Here is an 18,614-nt window from a genome sequence, read left to right on the forward strand (position 1 = left end):
AGTGTTAAGTGTTAATGTTGGTGTGTTAGTGCTAATTAAGTTTGGAGTAAACATCAAGCTATTCATAGTTGTAGCTCTATAGTTGTTTTAGGGAGAAGTGTGAACTTGGTTTAGTGTGAATCCTAAAGGGAAGAGCCTTAAAACTATCATTGTTGAGGCCATCATGGAATGCTAACGGAGGTGTGTGGGAACCTGGCTTTGTCGGAGGAGAATGACAATGTTAAGACAATGGTTGTAATCTCTTCTTGATTCAATATATATGCAACTATCGATTGATTTCCTACATAATGTGTCATCTTACATGTTTATGGCTTAATGTTTCTTGACTTGTTAAGTAGGTTGAATTACAATTTGTCTATTATCACAGTTGTTGTTTGTTGTTGTTTACTTGTTTCAAGTGTTTGAAGAAGGAAACGAGAGATAGCTGGAGCAAGCAAGCGAGGTCATCATCAAACGGGATAAGCGTACTAAGAGGTAGGCCCTCTTAATTGGTTCTAACCTAAGGAAATCTTCCTTAGAATGTATCTGTTGTGGCTAGACCCATTATCGGGCTAGAGGAATTGTTTTTTTCCGCACTCATAATTTTACTTCACCACAAATTGGCAACTATACTGGGGAGTCAATCCTTCTGTTTGTTTGCTTTAAATTTCATGGTTTTGTGTGAACTTTTCTAGTTCCACTTTTTCCCTTTGGTTTTGTTTGTTTTCCTTTGCTTACTGGTTTGAGTTTGAAATTCATAGTAACAAGTCTGGTCCCAACTTACAAAAAAAAAAAATCTTTGCTTCCTCACTCAGCGCGCTTAATTCGCTGACAGTCACACTGATCAATGTGATATGCTGAGAAATAGTCGTGCCAACCCCCTTCTGGCGCTTGTTGTCAGTTAGGCAGTCACACCGATGCCTATAAGTGAATATTAGGGTTTGTTACAAATCTTAGCTAGTGTGTTTTTCTCTCATGATTTCAACCCTGTAAGCCTTTTAGACCGTCTTTTCCTTGACTAGAAAGTTGCTTTTCATTTGGTTTGTTTGATTGTTTATTTGTCATCTTTCCACTTGATTTCTTGGGTCATTGGATGGTTAGTGGCACTAAGGCATCTAGATTGTCATCCATTCAGCTGATTGTGAACTCAATGAGTCGAGTTGTTGGTGCATTTACTCCTTGCATTTTGTTTGCAGTCCTTCTACGGCTTTGACCTCCATTACAAAAGTTTGAAAAGTTTTCATTTTCTTGTCTAAACATTTGTTTTCCAGCATGGATCACATTTCTTGTCTTGTTTTTGGTAAAGTTGTTGTTTCATTAGTTTGAAAGAGATTCTCCTTTCACGTTTTCATTTGCTTGAAGAGCTAATTGTCTCGAAAATTTTTCTATTGAAGTGTTTTATGAGAAAATTCATTTCGTCATTTCATGAAAACTATAAAATTCTAGTGTGCTGCATCAGTATGCTACGGTAGTTAGCAGCATTGAAGACTAGGATTGCATTGGCATTTGAAAAGAAAAAGAACTCTCTTTGTTTTTGAAAGGACTGTTAGGAATGTACTTGTCAGGAAATTAGGAATTGGAATGCATTTTTCATTAGTTTATTTTCTCAAAAAGTGAAGTAGTGAAAAATCATTTTGCTTTCGGTTGCTTGTTTGTTTGCATTCGATTGTGTGTTTTCTACCCTCTCTAGTGTAGACAATTCATCGAATTGAAAGGGTCTTGTCTCATTTAGTTGCATTTAGGGTTTTTTCGAGTCACATCGCTAAGGCCTGAAAACTGAGACATAACTCAAGATAAACTTTAAAATGAACTCAATTAACCTATGGCATAGTTGAAATCTAATGATCACATCTAGAAGGTCTAGGCTAGAGACATGTTCTGGCATCTTTAAACCTAGCAGCTGTCGTTAGCTTCGGCACTAAACATCACTAGTACAGATTTGTGCTCCTTGTACCATCGAGTATATAATGGGAGACCCCTCTAGGTTGCAATCCTTTATCCATAGGAAGCTAAGTCAGCTGCCTTGCAAAGGTGATACATCGAACACAACATTTGGGGAGATTTCCTACTCATACTTCTTGATTCACCGGGAGGTATTCTGCAGTTCACGGTTGCCTGGTAATCCTTTTTACCTAGATCATCCAAAGAAGTCCTTTGATCTTTTTGATTGATTAAACTTAAAAGATCATTCGAGCACTTGTGCTTTCGAGCTCGTTTCCAATCGAAAGCGATAGAGTCATCTTTGTTTCTTTCTCGACTCTTAAAAAATGAAAGAGCACCAGTCTATTTATGCATCTTAAAAAATTGATTGCCCACGATCTTATAACATCCTGTTAGTCTTTTCTAGACCAAATCATGAGTTTTCCCTAAAGAACATTTTAAAGCCTTGAAGTTTATCTCTCTCTTTTCCTGTTAACTAAGGCAAGGTCATCGTGGCTGAACCATCTGGTTCACCTAATTCCACTTCCTCTCCTCCATCTGAAAGATTCCCTGAGGAGTCGCTTCCTAAATTACCAGAGTCACTTGAGGACCAAGGAATTGAACTCGGAATCATTCTGAGCATTCAACCTTTGTCATCCCGTATTCCACCTACTTCAGATACTGGGTCACCTGCTGATTTTGGCCCAGAATCTCCGGCCAATCCCGTTCAAACTCCTGAGAGTTCACCGACCACTGATAGTCAGCTTGGACTTGTTATCTATCCTTTGAATCCTTTGTTTGACCCTATTGTGATATCACCGCAACGTCTATACAGTCCGTATGATCATCCGAGTGTTCCTTTGAAATTATCCCCTCGTACCTCTTGAGTCGCTCGTCGTTGTTTGTTCCCAGCTATGGAACCCAAAGGCAATGATCCAGTAACTTCTCTGGATGAGTGAGAAGTTTCTACTCCACAGTCTGTCAAGGAGGAAGAACATTCATTTCCTCCTGAAGTTTTCCCCTATACAAAGAGCATTCCCATCAGTGTGTATTGGGAATTTCCACCTAATTATGTATCCTTGGCACAATTGGTTTTAGGTAAACCCAGCGCCTCATCACTTTACAATAACCCTGTTTGGGCGTCTGGTGCCATGCCTACTACAGGTCCATTCATTACGAACTCAACCTCCCAATAGGCCGTTACCTTAGTCCTGGTGCAACCTTCCGAACCCTCTTGTATCGTCCGTCCCAGTCACCCATCTGGTTTAACCAGCGATCTCGAAGAATGTCTCTATCAGTTCTTCAATCCCTCTAGTAAGTGGCCAAGTTGTGCCACCGCCTTGGGGGAAGAATCTGAGTGTTTCTATGGTGTCAGGTGCCACCAATTGAGTATCTCATAGGCTCACATGGTTTCTATGAACCAGCCTTCTTCTAGCGTTATTCAAAACCCTGTTGGTCCTGCTGGATCAAGCAATGTCCAGTACCAACAGGTTCAAAATATTGTTGGTCCGTCTGGGTCAAGAAATTTCCAGTACCAGCAACCTTATGAGGCTCAAGTTCAGTACCAAACTCCTTACGTTCCATATGTATCTCAAGGAATGGTCAATTTGCCTTACGTCCTTCAGTCTCGACAGTACATTCAGCCTGGCTCATCCACTTTTCAGGGTGGCTATGGCTAGATTCAGTTTGGAAATTTTCTAAGCATTGTTCAAGAACCCTTGCAATAGCAAGGACAGTCTCTGCAGCAACAAGAGAAACCTTTGTTGCAGCAAGGGCCATTCAGGAAACAACAAGGGTAGATGATACCGCAGCAAGGTCAACTGCAACAACCGTAGGGGCAACCCTCGCAACAGTTGCAACAAACCATCCAGTAGTAGATGCAGTATGCTCTGTAAACTTCCCAGCCTATGTCTTCGCAGGGCGAACCTCTGCAACCCCAGGGATAGTTTTTGTAGCCGCAAGGTCAACCCTTGCAGCAGCAAAATCAACCCAGGCAACAGAAACCCTTATATACATATCCACAGGGTCAACCCTTGTAAGGACAAGGCCAGGGACAATTCATGCAGTAGCAGGCCCAAAATCTTAATGTCCTAGGTCAACAGGTACATAATCCTTTTGGCCAGGGGTAGCAGGTACAAAATCCATATGTCCAAGGGCAGCAAGTGTACAATCCTTATGCCCAAGGGCACCAAGTCCAAAATCCTCTTGTTCAAGGGCAAGAGGTTCAAAACTCGTATGTTCAGGGACAACAGGTACAATATCCATATGTCCAAGGTCAACAGGCTCAACAACCTCTTAACTCATATGTTGCTTATCAACAACCTATGACTGGACAGTTCCAAGGTATTCAAGGTCAAAATCCTCCCTATGGCCAAGGTAACCCACAATGGGGGAAGAATCAAATGCCATATGGCCAAAATCCCCCACTATGGGGCCAAAATCCTTACCAACGGGGATGGGCTCCTTCGATTGGACCCGCTTACCGACCTCTAATGCCTTTTAATAATCAATTGCCATTCTTGGCCACACTAGAGTTGCCATATGTGTCTCGCCTTACGAATGATCCAATCCTTCATCCGCCATACTGGCCTCCAGTTTCGTCCAAAATCTCGAGCGATTGTCCTAAGTTTGATGGAAAAGCAAAAGAATATCCGCAAGCCCATGTGATGACATATCACCTCTGGTGCTCTTCGAATTCTTACGTTGACGATTCTATTCATCTCTATCTTTTCCAACGAACCCTCACAGGTGCTTCAGCCAAGTGGTACATCGAGCTTCCTCGAAGTACTTACCATGACTTCAACTCTTTAGCCATGGCTTTCCTCATGCATTTCCAGTTACCAGTTCACTATGAAACTAGTGCCTATTTACTCACATCACTTAAGCAAGATACTGCGACGCATATCTCCAATCACATCCATGAATGGAGACGTAGATGTTGCCTAATCAAATTCGAGATTGTTGATCAGGTGCTCACCAAATGGTTCACTAAGTCATTCATAGCTCCAATTGCTCACGACATAGCTATAGGTGGATGCGTTACTGAAGAACAAGCCATTGCTCGTGCCTAGTACTTGGATCTAGTTTACTCTCAGTATGGTGTTAGAAAATTATATATTATGGAGCAATGAAACACATAAAAATATTGCAGAAATATAAACACAAAAAATGCATAAAACAAGAGAGACACAGATATACGTGGTTCACCTAGTTTGGGCTACGTCCACGGAGAAACAGCCAGTCCTCCTTTTATTATATTATCTAGCAAACTGAAGAGATACAACCTACAGCAGATCCGCTGTAACACCCTCTTCACTCTAATACAATTCCCTCATATATAGTGAGGGATTTCCTTCTAGGGAAAAAAACCATAAACTAAAAATAACTTCCACCGTCAGATCATCCGCCTAATGAACGGCCCAGATTGACTAGAAATTACTGGACTTTTACAAGGCAAGTTTACATCTATTTTTAACTTCGAGGGTGCTACCCCCGAACCCCCGCCGGGGGACTGCTAGCCTCTGGACCCCCATAGGGGGGACAAGTCCCCCCCGCGTGGAGGGGTGTACAGTCTTCCTGGGGTATACATCCGGCTGAAACCTTTGAATACAGAAGATAATCATGCTCCACACCCAACATCTGGCACTTTGTATGAGTTATTACCCGATGCTCCGCGGCCATCATCTGATCCCACGACATCAAAGTCACAGGCTACACCTCTTGTTGATGGAGTAATTGGTTCAGTGTCCCAGACCCCTGCTAAATCTTCTTCCAAACAGAAGTCAGTCTCAAATGCTGCTTCCAATAGTTCCTCCCAAAATCCACCTGGCCCTGGTAAAACCTCAGAGGTCCATGTTGTCCAGTCTACCACAGTGGACAAATCCTCGAAAGGTAAGAAGAAAGGAAAAGGAAAGGGTAAAGTCGATGCCCCAAAACAGGGTCCTCCTAAGTCGTCTGCTAGTGATTCTTCACAACGGAAGCCCAAGTATCTGTGCCTCATTTGTGAGGAGGATCACTATACCAAGGATTATCCCCGACAATTTGAAGTTAGTCGTTTTCTCAAAGGGACCCTAGCTGTCTTAATAGAGCCGTTTCCGTCTTAGTAGACCCAAATGGTAGACCAACCTCAATCATCTGCTTCCTTAGGATCCCAAGTGTTCATGATGAGTATGCCTATTAATGTGGCTACTAGATCAAAATATTACTAAACTCCTGCTCCAACAGCCGGGAAAGAGAAAGAGGTCACCCCTTCTTCTTCCACCCCTAGTTCTGGCCCTATTCATATTGAGCACCCTAACCCTGATTCTGCTATTTGGCCACCCTCTCGAGGTGTGCTAAGGAAATCCTCGTATAATCCCAACGCTCGAGCCGCTCAGCACTATAATATTATTGAGGATTTGGCTCAGGCACCATCAACTATGTTGGTTGTTGAGGTACTCCAACGTTGTTTGTCTCAACAGAAATATTTGATGTTAGCTATTGGAGGTATTGATCCTACTGATTCCAATTTGATATGTTTTGATTTAGATAACCAAGTTCCATGCTGGCCTCATCAGGTTGCCTTTCTCATTCAAGTAATCATCAATGAGAAGACCATCCATAGGATTGTCATCGATGAAGGTGCTTCCACCTACATCATGTCAATCGCATGTTGGAAGGCCATTAGTTCTCCTACTTTGAACTAATCCCCGAACACTTTGGAAGATTTCAATGGGTGCAATTCGTGACCCTTCAGTGTCTTACCTAACCTTGCCATTAATTTGGAGGGAAAGACAATACAAGTCGAGGTAGAGATTGTTGACACTAATATTAATTATAATCTTCTACTTGGATGGAGTTGGACCCATGCCATGCATGCTGTAGCCTCCTCCCTTTTTGGTGTGATTCATTTTCCCCATCAAGGGAAGATTGTCACTGTCAACCAACTGTCCTTCTTTGCTTCTTCCTCCTCAGATGGAAATGTTCTGTATGTCAAGCACACTCGTGCTCCCTATGAGAGTGTGGGGGCAAGTCTTTTTAAATATTTTTCTTTGATGGGAATTTTTCCGCTCCCACCTCCTCATGTTGCCTCTGTCAACATGATCTCGGTCAAATCTGATCCTTGGTTCATACCTTCACCATATCTTGTTGATACCTGGGGCGAGGTTATGCCACTTAGTCCTGTCGAAATCAATTATGTGGAGATTTTTTTGGCCTCGAGTTCTGTGTCCTCTGATTCTAATGTTTCGAGGACTTCTCTCGATACTTATTCTCAATCCCCATGGCTTGGTGCTTTGGAATCTCTTGATCCCTTAGCCGAGACTTGTCTTGCTAACGAATGTATCATGGAATTAATGTCTCTCGAGGAACCACCTTGGAACGATACTCATCATCGTTCCTCGTTCCTGCCTCGCTCGACAGTCATGTCTACTTATCTTGAGGAGTTCTCTTCTTTTATCCTAATGTAATCAAGTTCTTTCAACTAAAGACACCTTTATCCCTTCATGGATTCAAGATTTTTCTCCCTCCCCGAGTTTTTACTGATTTCCCATTATTGCAATGGGGTTGCCATCTAAATTGTAACCCTCCCTTGCCCAGGGGGCATGGGGGCAAAGCCTTATATGAGTTCTACTCTATTATTTTGCCAAGTTGATGCTTACTCATCATGTCAACAGTAAAACTCCAGTGTTCATCTGTGTTGATTGATTACCCGAGTCCGAGCATGGACTCTCTCAAGAAGTACTATGCTTAGGTCATCTTGCATGGTTACTTGTGTACATTAGTGTGTCATTCATTTTTGTGCAGTGTGGTTTGGTGTGTTAGTTTTCAAATAGCTTTCCTGTTTACTATGTTTTCCCTGCTTTGTAGATGTCTGTGACTCCCCACATCGGTTTCATTGATGGTGCTTACTGAAGTACCCAGAACCTATCATCCGCGGCATGGGCTATTTATGACCCTCACGGTGAGTTGATTGACCTTCAAGGTATTTGTTTAGGTCACACAACTAACAACATTGTTGAATACAGTGCAGTCATCGAACTGTTGTCAGAAGCCATTGCTCTTGACATTCGAGAGTTGGTTGTCAACCTGGATTCACAACTTGTCATCCTTCAACTCAACGGGCAATATTCCGTCAGAAACCCTCAGATATTGAGAATGTATCTCTATATTCGTCTACTGGAAAGACATTTTGATTACATTACATATCATCATATTCCTAGACACATGAATACATTGACAGATGCATTAGCAAATTATGTGTTGGATAGACATTTACGAAACATGTGAAAAGATAAAACAAATAATTTGTACCATAGTAAGCAAGAAAATACAACATATATATATGGTGATAATGTTTGATACATCAAAACCCCAAAAAATAATATGTGTGTCCAAAATAACATCGGTGGCTCGCAGGCCTCATATATTTGTGGCACGCAGGCCTCAAAAATGTAAAATGTTGGACCTAGGAACTAATCAGCATGGTGATCATGGTAGCATGACACAGCTCATGCAACACGAGTTAGAAATCGGCGGATCTAATCTGATACTCCCACCATTGCAACCCCATTGCAATAATGGGCAATTAGTAATGAGAAATATTTCCCGATTCATGTCCCAGAGACTAATCAGGTACCAAAGAAGCTCAGGTTGAGGCCGCATCCCTGGTGTGAGAAAGAACTTGAGGAGCCCACAGTTCCTCAAAGCGTTCAGGAAATTTGGATCATTCAGTGCCTGAGTTTCCACATCTTCGTGCTCACATTCTTTCCAGTCTACCCTTTTCAACGATTCTTTCTTGCAAAAACCATAGATTTAAGTCAATACTCATTTTTGGCCCAGATTCCAACGGTCATTTTTGAGGGGAAATTAGTTTTTTCCCTATTCACAGTGCCGGTGCGCCTGTTTTAAAAATAGTTGCGCCGACGACGCGATACGCCGTTCTAATCACCCTTGGCCAGTGCGATTCCATGCCCAGAAGTCGCACTAACCGAGGGTGAAAAACTTTTGATAAAACCTCCCTCAAAAATCGAAAATATGGATGAAAATAGGAATAAATGGTATGAAAATGGTGCTTAGGGCTTTGGCTCTTACCTGTAACTGGCGGCTCGATGAAGGACCTCCCAGATCTCCCGTAATCTACTCAGGAACAATTAGGGCAAAAGTGGGTGAAAAGTCTTTCACAACAAGGTAAAATAGTAAATGGTAAAAAATATTTACTTTTCCTCCCTTTTATTCAATTTTTTCATGAAATATTAGGTTTTGTAAATGTTTTGACCTATTTTTCCTCAAGAATTGGATAATGCACTTTACCTTTTTTTCGCAACGACAAGTGATGGATGTTCAACGATAACACCGAGTCATGTTTCAACTCTTTTCTCAACTCATGAACTCATATGAAAAGATTGCCAAGTATTTTTCCCTTTTGACTCATAAAAGAGAATAAAATTGGGGGTTTACTTTCAAGCTCTTTTCCAACCGTTTAAAAATGAAAAGATAGATGATCCCTTGTCATTTCGAACTCCTTAACAGATGTGAAACGTCGTGCGCCCAGTATACGTTTACCCCTTTCTCGAGCTGGGATGCACTATTTACAAAAAAGGTACTCCTTGACTGAAATGGTCAAGTGGTTCTCTCAAGTATCATTTTCTACCTTTTCGGGCTCGAGAGACACAAATATACGAAAAGGGACCATGTGGAGTTTTCTTTTCCATGTCTTTTTCAAATTCTATAAACATGAAAAAGATACCGAGTTACACCTTTTTCGGACTCGTTAAATTATTAAATGACATTGGATTTGTCACCATGATGAACATGATCTTCTCCTTCCTAGGGCTCGTTAAACTTACTAGGTTAGATTCATCTGAAGGATGAACTTTTGCAAGCATATGTTATCCCCTTCAAGCTTGCGATTAAAAAATAATTGGGGTACCTGCCAAGAATGGTGGGGGAAATTTTGGAAATCTAATCAGTTGTGTCGGCAGCCCACTCTTGAACATGACACTTTCTGCTTCGTGTCAAGTTGGAAAATCCTCCTTTTTATCGTTGATCTTCCTAGGTTGGGCCCTTCATTTTTGCCTTCCATTTTATCTCTACCACGTCATCATGACCACCGATCTTATGGATCCAAAAGCTGCCAAAATTATAGTCGTGTCTTTGATATGTTCAAGAGTTGTCCTTCTGCAATTATGCTTACCTCTGATTCTCTATATCATCCAAAATCATTTTGCATCCCTTTGTCTCATGTCGATGATGTGAGATACATTATGGACCTCCTTTGGCGCAGTTTCTTCCTGTCGACTTCAGCTCATTATCTGGGAAGTTGACCGAGAGACTCCCTTCCAGTACCTTAGAGCTTGCATGCCCTAATGGCAAGTTCTTCACATTCAACGACAAGTTCACATCATTGGATTTCGATTAGGTGATTTCACAGGTGTTCGACTTCAGTTCCTCTATTCACATTCCGTGGATTGTGCTGATAGCACCTTGAGGACCATTATCATTTGATCAGAAAATGATCCTAGATGACTTTTTACTCAAAAATGAAAGTCAAAGGATGCTTTTGAAAATAGTCTCATTGCATATATCTTTTCAATCTGAATCTAATGCAATTTGAATGGGCTAAAATGGACTTCGGATGATGAAGTTATTGTAATAAGAAGTTTGCCCATTGTCCTTTGAAAAGGAGGCAAATTCTTATAAAAATGGGCTTAAGGCCTTATATGGAAAAATCGCATCGGAAGGGTTAAAAGGAGGACTTAGACCAAAGGCAGAAGGACTCCCCCAATAGTGATCTCTAACATATCGCATCGGAGGTAGGCCTTAGCACGATATCGGGACCCAGGCAAAGCCGATTGCGATATGTCGATGATTAGCATTGGCAATCAGCGATCAGAGGAGATAGCGCTAAGGGCCATGCGACGTGCGACTTGCAATTGCGATGATTGGATCACCAGATTGGCATCCGCGTGTTCCATGGTATATGGAAAGAGCCCTCGGGCCATAGCGATAGTGATATGCAATGTGCGATATCAATCGTTAGATTAGAAAAAGAATGAACGGACCTAATTTGATCGGCGATCGACGATTGGTGATCCTCGATACAAAGGGCCAATGCACATTGCGATACACGACTTGCAATATGCCGATAAAAGGTAGACTCGATGGGTTTATAAACATGATTGAACAATATTTGAAATCTAGTTTATTCAAATTTTCTTTGTATTTCCAATGTATTGGGTTTTTTGGCCATGCGCCTATGCGATTGCGATTTGCGATAGAATGGCAGATCCGATGGGTTTATAGATGCAACTGCATATATTTGAAGTTCGATTAAATGCTCCATGATGCGTTTTCCTGTGTATTTCCGTTATTTAGCTATTTCGGCCAGAGGAAGGCAAAACTATCGGGTGGCCATGCCCACTGGTTTCTTTCCATGTGTAAATGGATTTTTGTAAAGAAACAGTCGAGATCTTCAATGACGGAGGACTATAACTAATGTTATACAAAAGCACAGAGAGCACAATTGACCAAGAGGTCGCTTGGAGGTCGAGAAAACTACTGATAACACAGAGAAGCTAGTTTTCCCTTCAGGGAGTTTTTTTGATGCACGTAGAGGCCGAGAGAAGCTCACAGAGAGCCAAGAGCCAGAGCCAGGAGCCAGAGCAAGAGCCGAGAGCCAGAGCCAGAGCCTAGAGCCAGAGCCAGAGCCAAGAGCCAGAGCCAGAGCCAAGAGAATAGCAAAGAGATCGAAATGATCCAATTGTTGCTGGTGTCCAAAGTGTGCTGAAGATAGAAAAAGGTATTCCAAAGACAGTGAAACAATTCTGAGGGAGTTGGTGCAAGCTAGAGCTCAAGATAGCTCAGAGTGCTGATTGAAGGAGTCTAGTCCAGAGAAGCCTAGATCTGTCTGTAGAGTATGGACAGTCAGAGAGGTAAGATGGTATTCTAAACTCGTAGGTTCAGATGTAAACCAATGGAGTTGAGCGTGGAGCTTGTAAAAAAATTCAGCCATAATCCTAGAGAGCCTAGTTGAGTTGACTAGAGCTCACGGAGACGTAGCCCAAGAGGTTTTGGTGAACTCCTAATGATATTGTTGTCTTATGTGTTTGCTTATTGCTACTTTATTTACTGTTATATGCATTTCATATCAGTTTAAGCAAATGGACATAAGCACTTGAATATTCTAAAAGCAAAAACAAGCATACACCTATTTCAAGCATTTTTAATTCTGCAATTGGTTAGTCATAAGCTAGATCTTGGAAATTAATAAGCTTTGGAGTGGGAGAGGTTCTTGTAAGCTAACAAGAAGCCTTTAGGTCCCCATTTCAGATCAGGTGGTATCATAGCATCAGGTTGATTAACCCCACCTTCAAAGAAGGTTATATCAAAGATGGTTATATCAGAGCAAGTTATACTAGAGCAGATGGTATCATGATGAAAGTGGTGCTAGTATATGCTTGTTTGAATTAAAAGGTGTTCAAACAGTAGCAAGTATTTTGATGTTTGATTGCTTGTAAACTGACTGTTGTTTGAGTTTGCAACGGTTCAGGGAACGCTGCTATTAGCTAAGTCCAGGAGAGGACAAGAAGGAAGAAGGGTTGAAGGCATTCTTCTTATCCCAAAGGACCTCAAAGCAATCCTTGAAGCACAAGAGGTTTGTTGCAAAAGGTTGCTTGAATAAGCTCTTTGTTAATGTTGTTTGAAGTTCTTTTGTTCATTTTGATAATGAAAACTTCTACAAGTGAGTCCTCAAATTCTTCTTTCTTCACAAGATTCTTTGATGAATACATGAAGCAAGACTCGTTCACCATGATGAATACAGTGAGAGAAATGTATGAGGATGGAAGGAAGAGAATCATACTTAGAGAGCAGTTTCTTTCTGACAAATTGCAGTAAATGAAGAGACAACTTCATATTGCAAATATGAACCTGGAAAGGATGCATGAGTTGGAGACACAACTCTTTGTTGCAAAGGAAGCCTTGGTCAAGTATCAGCTTGAAGAAGAGGTAAACAATTCCTATTTGTCTTCAAATTATTCTAAAAATGTTTATATTGGTTCTTTTGAAAAACATACCAGAGGCATAGGTTCCAAGTTAATGTCCAAGATGGGCTATGAAGGAAAAGTCTTGGGAAAACCTGCATAGGGTATTGTTGAGCCAATAATAGTTGAGGAAATGCCTAAGTATTTGGGTCTTGGCTATGGAAAATCTTATGGAGAAAGTTCTAAAGCTGCCATGAAAACCATTGAAACAGTTCCAAGAAGGAGTTTCATTACAGGTCTTCTACCTCAAGAGTGTGAAGATTGTATTCTTGGGGAATTCAATAGTGTGAAACATCATTTGCAGAAAGAAGGTGTATATCAGCATACACTTGAACCAGAGAGTTGTGGAAACTCTGAAACCATTGAAGAGGTTGATGGTGTTCCAAAGGGAGCTACTTCTTCATTCGATTCACCTCCTCATGAAGGTAATAAAGGTGAAAAATAAAGGTATAAATCTGGTTTTAACCATATTCCTTTTGATTATGCTCAGCATGGTAAATTTCCATATAAGCATGGGAAAAGAATTGCATGTTCCTTTTGTGGTTTGGATAACCATAATGTTTTTAGATGTTGGAAGAGAATGGCCACATACATGAAACTTTTGAAGGAAAGGAAGCAAAAAGCCAAAGGTCCACTGGACAAGGCAAATCATGCTGTCAAGAAGATGCACATGTGTTGCACTTACTGCCATAAGCAAGGACATATTGCTGCAAAATGTTGGACTCTGAATCCAACAATGCTTCCATGAAACTTGAAGAAGGTGGAAAGAGAAAATGGTAGGAATGGAAAGGAAGTTTCCATAAATGATGTGTTTTAGGATGATTCACATGTTGATGCTGATGTGCAGACAAAGGAAGGACCTTTGAAATGGATTGGTAAGAAATGGTTAGAATTCTTATCCAATTAATATTGCATGTCTATTGATATAATGCATCTATTTGCATTTCTTTGTTAATGAGATGCAAGTTGTAGGATTTTACGAAGAAGGTGAATGGAAAAGTTGAGTAGGAGACTCACTTTATTGTTGCAACATTATATTCATTTCAACTTCGAAAGTTCAGTGTGCTTAAGTGAAATTTGAAGGATGAAATGCATGCATAAGCTTGATATGCATGAACACAGGGATGTTGATGATTTCCTTGTATTTAAACATGTATGTGTGATTAACTTGAAGGGTTGATTACATTGTTTTAAACATGCATGTAATGCAATATTGACTTGAGAAAAGTTGATTTGGTCTCCAAGATGGAGATGATGATGAAGTGTTTCATATTTGAAAAAGAACTTTAGGATCAATTGTTTCTTTTTCTACATGCTTGACTTGAAGGGTCAATTGTTTAAAGGCATGTTTTATTGGCTTGTTATCTAGTCAATCATTTGTATGTAGATGTAAAGACATGGAGGTGTTCACAAGATTTGAAATCTGTTTTCTTTTGAGGAAGGAGAAGTTTAGGCCATCCAATTGTTGTCTGTAATCCTGTTGTTGTTAACAGTTGTTGTTGACAGTATGTCAAACAGGTACAAATGAAAATTTTGTTAAGCAGATGTAACTTCACATTGGTTTGAGACACCTTGGATCAATGATCAAGGCATAGAATTTCAAAATACCTTCTGTGATCTTCTCAGCAGGAGTTCTGCATGAACTCAAGGAGGAAGACAGTTCTTCCCAGGAGGATAATCACATCTAGGAAGGTAGTGTTCAAAGGCTTTGGTTCAGAGGCACTATGCAAGGCAAGTGTATGAAGGTTGAAAGAAGAGGGTGTTGTACTCTCATCTACTATTCAGATCAGTATATCAGACTTTTGGAGACCAAAATATTTTTAGTGGGAAGGCGTGATCAGAAAATGATCCTAGATGACTTTTTACTCAAAAATGAAAGTCAAAGGATGCTTCTGAAAATAGTCCCATTGCATAGATATTTTCAATTTGAATCTAATGCAATTTGAATGTGCTAAAATGGACTTCGGATGATGAAGTTATTGTAATAAGAAGTTTTCCCATTGTCCTTTGAAAAGAAGGAAAATTCTTATAAAAATGGGATTAAGGCCTTATATGGAAAAATCGCATCGGAAGGGTTAAAAGGAGGACTTAGACCAAAGGCGGAAGGACTCCTCCGATAGCGATCTCTGACATATCGCATCGGAGGTAGGCCTTAGCACGATATCAATACCCAGGTGGAGCTAATTGCGATATGTCGATGATCGGCGTCAGCAAACGGCAATCAGAGGAGATAGTGCTAAGGGACAGGTGACGTGCGACTTGCGATTGTGATGATTGAATCAGCGGATCAGCGTCAGCGTGTTCCATGGTATATGGAAAGAACCCTCGGGCCGTAGCGATAGCGATATGCGATGTGCAATATCAACCGTCGAATCAGAAAAAGAATGGACCGTCCTGATTTGATTGGCGATCGGCGATCAGTGGTCCCCGATACAAAGGGCTAATGCACATTGCGATATGAAACTTGTGATATGCCGATAAAAGGAGGACCTGATGGGTTCATAAACACGATTGAATACTATTTGAAATATGGTTTATTCGAATTTTCTTTGTATTTCTAGTGTATTGGGTTTTTTGGCTATACACCTATGCGATTGCAATTTGCAATAGAATGGCAGACCCGATGGGTTTATAGACGCAATTTCATATATTTTAAGTCTGATTAAATGCTCCATGATTCGTTTTCCTGTGTATTTCTATTTTTTGGCTATTTCGGCCAAAGGAAGGCAAAACGATCAGGTGGCCATGCCCACCAGTTCCTTTTCATGTGTAAATGGATTCTTGTAAAGAAACAGTCGGGTTCTTCAATGATGGAGGACTGTAACCGATGTGTTACAAAAACACAGAGAGCACAATTGACCAAGAGGTCGCTTGGAGGATGAGCAAACCACTGATAATACAGAGAAACCTATTTTCCCTTTAGAGAGTTTTTTTTATGCACGTAGAGGCTGAGAGAAGCTCACAGAGAGCCAAGAGCCAGAGAGCCGAGAGCCAGAGCCAAGATCTGAGAGCCAGAGCCAGAGCTAATAGCCAGAGCCAGAGCCAAAGCTAGAGCTAAGAGGACATCAAAGAGATCGAAATGATCCAGCTGTTGCTGGTGTCCAAAGTGTGTTGAAGATAGAATAAGGTATTCCAGAGACAGTGAAATAATTCGAAAGGAGTTGGTGCAAGCTAGAGCTCAAGACAGTTGAGAGCGTTGATTAAAGGAGTATACTCCAGAGAAGCCTAGATTTGTCTGCAGAGTATGGACGTCCAGAGGGGTAAGATGGTATTCTAAACCCATAGGTTCAATTGTAAACCAATGGAGTTGAGCGTGGAGCTTGTAAAAAAAATTGAGCCATAATCCAAGAGAGCCTATTTGAGTTGACTAGAGCTCACAGAGACGTAGCCCAAGAGGTTTGGGTGAACTCCTAATGATATTGTTGTCTTATTTGTTTGCTTATTGCTACTTTATTTACTGTTATATGCATTTCATATCAGTTTAATCAAATGGACATAAGCACTTGAATAGTCTAAAAGTAAACACAAGCATACACCTATTTCAAGCATTTTTAATTCCGCAATTGGTTAATCATAAGCTAGATCTTGGAAATTAATAAGCTTTGGAGTGGGAGAGGTTCTTGTAAGCTGACAAGAAGCCTTTAGGTCCCCATTTCAGATCATCATTATTGGTGGTTTCTCTCACACTTGTTAACATTTTACATCATTGACTGGTAATCAAGTGACTTTCTAGCATGCTCGACGTCAACACATCTATTCACATGTTAGAATTTGTACTTTGACCGGTTCTTGTTGGAGCGCAAGACCCCAAGCCCAGGTTACAAAAGTCTAGGTTGCGAAGTGATGTGATATGGTTATGTTGATATACATGTCTCTTTCAGATGGATGGTTGTGACCATACCATGAGTTATCATATGTGATCCTTCTCATTATTAGATGGTTGCGACCATACCTTGGTTTCATTATGATCCTCTTTAACGGATGGTTGTGCCCATGCCTGGATCCATTTACGTGATAATTCTCTAGATGGTTGCGTCCATACCATGATCCATGTATCATTTGATAGAGTTTTCAGTTATGTATATGTATATGTACTTGCTTGCAGGTTTTCTGATGACAGACTTCGATTCCCCACATTGATTCATAAAGTGTTTCATCCCTCACTCTAGTTCAGCCTTTATGCTTTAGGGGGCATATGTTACACAACATTTTGTCACTATCTTTGCACTCCTCATTCCTTGATCCTGGAGGACCTCTACAATGAACCCTACATGCTTTCCCTTCATGAAGAAACTCCCATTGTGTCCCTCTTCATGAGCAGAACAATTCCCTTTTGCACCATTTCCCCAAAATCTTATGTTTTTCCCAGTTTACAAGACCGATGTTAATGACCCTTGTCCTCCTAGCACTAACATGCAGGGATTAACACTATCCCTAGCGCCGACCGGAGCGGTTGAGCTTTGTTCCAGTCGCGTCAATCCTCTTATGGAAAGTTTTTTAAATGAGGAGCCGAAGCTTCCATCTCTAGAACCATTGTAACGGAAGTCTGGTAAATGGTTTGTCCGAATGGGGTCGAGGATGTCAGTTTGGGCTGCTTTTCCCTATAAGGATGGAACTACCTCAAGAGATAAGACCTTCTCCCATGAGAAGAGGAACCATCTCCCATCCATTCATGCTATATAAACCTCCATTTTTCCCAAGCACAAGCTAGTGTTAGAGTGTTAAGTGTTAATGTTGGTGTGTTAGCGCTAATTAAGTTTGGAGTAAATAGCAAGCTATTCATAGTTGTAGCTCTATAGTTGTGTGAGGGAGAAGTATGAATTTGGTTTAGTGTGAAACCTAAAGGGAATAGCCTTAAAACTATCATTGTTGAGACCATCATGGAATGCTAACGGAAGTGTGTGGGAACCTGGTTTTGTTGGAGGAGAACGAAAACGTCAAAACAATGGTTGTAATCTCTTCTTGATTCAATGTATATGAAACTATCAATTGATTTCCTACATAATGTGTCATCTTACATGTTTATGGCTTAATGTTTCTTGACTTGTTAAGTAGGTTGAACTAAAATATGTCTATTATCATGGTTGTTGTTTGTTGTTGTTTACTTGTTTTAGGTGTTTGAAGAAGGAAACAAGAGATAACTGGAGCAAGCAAGTGAGGTCATCATCAAATGGGATAAGCGTACTAAGAGGTAGGCCCTCTTAATTGGTTCTAACCTAAGGAAATATTCTATAGAATGTATCAGTTGTGGCTACACCCATATCAGGCTAGAGGAATTGTTTATGTCCGCACTCATAATTTTACTTCACCACACTAAACCTTCAGACTTGCATATCTTTCTCATACGAGCATCATTTGTAGAAATTCTGCAAATTCTCTACAAATCTCGCTTTGAGACCTCTGTAGAAAATATTACTCTAGATTAACTCGATAATGCAATATACATTAAAGAAAAATACTATAACCTACTTCTACTATCAATTTGCGGAAGCTTAAAGATTGAGCAAGATCAAGTTGAACAAACATAACCAGAAGAAGAAGAATCAATGCACAATACATATGAAAATACTTTGGGGAAAGCCTCAACTAAAAACCCCACTATCTATATTATCATAGAAGGTGGAACTATATAGGAATTATACAAAGTCGTAGCTCTCACAGCTATCCAACTCTCAATACAATCCTCACAGATTC

Source organism: Pinus tabuliformis, chromosome 9, assembly GCF_031772625.1.
Source record: "Pinus tabuliformis cultivar Carrire ecotype Pingquan chromosome 9, CPIR1, whole genome shotgun sequence".
Taxonomy (NCBI): domain Eukaryota; kingdom Viridiplantae; phylum Streptophyta; class Pinopsida; order Pinales; family Pinaceae; genus Pinus; species Pinus tabuliformis.